This window comes from Cibotium barometz, chromosome 5, assembly GCF_041138505.1.
Source record: "Cibotium barometz isolate CiBa-2024 chromosome 5, ASM4113850v1, whole genome shotgun sequence".
NCBI classification, from domain to species: domain Eukaryota; kingdom Viridiplantae; phylum Streptophyta; class Polypodiopsida; order Cyatheales; family Cibotiaceae; genus Cibotium; species Cibotium barometz.
In genome coordinates this window covers 9406641-9409621 of record NC_141050.1, presented here as the reverse complement: position 1 = coordinate 9409621, position 2981 = coordinate 9406641, and positions in this window count along the sequence as shown.

Genomic DNA, 2981 nt, shown 5'->3' with positions numbered 1-2981 from the left:
ATGCCATATGTCTGCGCATATCCTTTGGCTACCAATCTAGCCTTGTACTTGCTTATGCTTCCATCTCACTGTTATGTTTTACTTTGTACACCCACTTGCATCCAATGGCTTTCTTGCCTTCAGAAAATTGCACTAAATCCCAAGTCTCATTTCCATATAGTGCATCCATCTCCTCATCCATAGCTTTCTCCCAACACACATTTCCAACAGCCTCATCAATGCATGTGAGCTCTACAACCTGTAGAACTTTTGCCATGTATGCATAGTGATGTGCCACATAACCATCACAGGTAAACTTCTGCACAGGATTCTTCACTCTCCCAGATCTTCTCGCAGCTTTGCATTCATGGCTTCCATAGCCTTCTTTACACCAGGTGTTCTCATAGCTGGTATCCCAAGATCCTCATCAAGGCTCATCTCTGAATGTCAGGCATACTAAGGGGCTCAACCACTTTCTCTTTGCCTTTATGTGATGTACTAATCACATTTGCAGGACTGGTATTATAACGCAGCCTGCCACTCCATGGTCTATCAACTGAACCACTAGATGAGGAATCTCCTGGTCCACTCAAAGACTGTGATTGCTGACTTGCATTCTGTGCAACCACATTTCCACTCACATCAGCCCCAACAGCTACTACCGGCTGCTCATCTCATCAAAAACAACATCCCTGCTTACCCTCAACTCACGTGTAGCAGGGTTATAACACCTGTATCCTTTTGCTCAAGGGAATACCCAATACACACACATTTTTCAGCTTTTGGATCCAGCTTAGTTCTCAGCTCATCTGGCACATGCACATATGCAATGCATCCAAAGACTTTCAGATGAGACAAATCAGGTTTTCTGCCAGTAAACCTCTCCTCTGGAGTTACATCATGTATGGCTGCAATTGGAGTCTTGTTCATGATGTAAACTGCTGTAGAAACAGCCTCAGCCCAATAGCTATGCGGCATATTCTTCTCTCCCATCAATGCTCGTGCAATCTCAGCATTGTGCCTGTTTTTCTGCTTAGCAACTCTATTTTAATGTAGAGTGTATCTGCATGTAAACTGTCTCCGAATACCATTCTTCTTCAAAAATTCAGGGAACTCATTGGAGAAGTACTCTCCCCCTCCATCTGACCTTAGGCACTTTACATATTTCCCTATTTGCTTTTCAACCATAACTCTAAAATTCTGAAAATGAGTGAACACCTCACTCTTCTCCTTCATGAAGTATACCCACACTTTCCTTGTGTGGTCATCAATAAACATCACATAATACCTACAGCCTCCCATAGACATGGTCTTCGTAGGACCCCATACATATGAATGCACATCTAGTGCATTTCTGCTCACATTTCTGTTATGTGGAAATACATGCTTTGTTTGCTTTCCAAATTGGCATGCTTCACATATTTTCTGCATACCTTCAACTTTAAACTTTGGCAGCCTTGTCACAATTCCTTTAGTCTGCATAGACTTCATTCTCTGCACATTCACATGTCCAATATCTTTTATGCCAAATGTCTGTGTCTGCAACAATTCCTGAACCATTTGCAAACATTGTAGCACTCACTTCAGGCATGTTTACATTCAATGTAAACATTCTGCCAACTCTGTTGCCTGCAAACCCTGCTCAATCATCTGGCCAACTGAAACCAGATTCTTTACTATGTTTGGAATATGAAGTACATCTGCAAGGTACTTCACTTTGCCATCTTGCATAGACAATGGCACATCTCCAACATGGGAAATTGGATGAGCAGTGTCATCCCCTCTTTCCACAAAACCTGGTCTTTCAAGAGGTTTTTTATCTCCTTAAACCACTCCCCATGACTTGTCATGTGGTTTGAAGCACCTGAATCAACGTACCATACATCATCTTTATGTGCTGCTTCAACATTTTCAGAAATGGCATTAACGACATGCTACATAACAAACAACCTTTCGTTATCCTCATTGTTTTTGCTCGAGGATGCATAGTTGTTTTGCTGCAATTTCCCATTTTGCATGTCAGCCTGCTTCTTATAACAATCTGCCTGCACATGTCCAGGCTTACCACAATAAAAGCATCCATGTGTATCATTATACTCCCTTTGCCAATTTTCACGACCTCTTTGACTCCCCCTGCCTTTGAATTGGCCTCTTCTACCTGCGTGTTGTTGTTGTTGTTGTTGTTGTTAATTCTGGGACTATTGTTGCTGCTGCTGCTAGCCATAATTCGGATTACCTGTTCGGCCACCTCCTTGGCCGCGTCCATGGCCTCCTCTACCTCGTCCTCTTCCTGAACTTGTGTAGAAGGCCTGTTGCTCTGAACTATTTTTATTTTGTGAAGACTGTTGGTCTTCACCCAAGCTCTTCTCTTCTATAATCAACATAGACACCAAATCTGTGAAATTGGGAATGTTTTCCCGACTCTAAATAGACGTCTTGAACGCCTTGTATTGTGGCCTGAGACCACGTAGACAAAATTCCACCTTATCATCATCATCATCTACTGAAACGCCAATAGATGCAAGGGATTCCACAATACCCTTGATCTTCAATGCATAGTCATTCTCCACAGACATACTCTTTTTCTCCATAGTATGAAGTTCATTCTTCAACTGTATCTTTCGTGCCTTGGTATTCATTTCATAGAGTTTTACCAAGGTGTCCCATGCCTCCTTGGGGGACTTGGCATCCTGTATGTGCCTAATCATGGTGTCCTGTATAATACTGATAGAGAGCCAATACATAGCTTTTCTGGCTCCTTGGTTCCAATCCTTGAACTCTTTCACATCTGCAGCAGTTGGATTGATCTCCGGTATCTCCAGTGCCTCTTCATGCTCACCTTCTATATAGTCCTAGTAACCCTTTCCCATCAAGAAATTTGTCAGCCTGAACCTCCAAGCATGGAAGTTGTTCTTATCAAGCTTCTCAGTAACAATCTGGTTTATGCCATCATTTGACATCTTACCAGACACACAAATTTACCAGAAACAGCACTGTGGTTT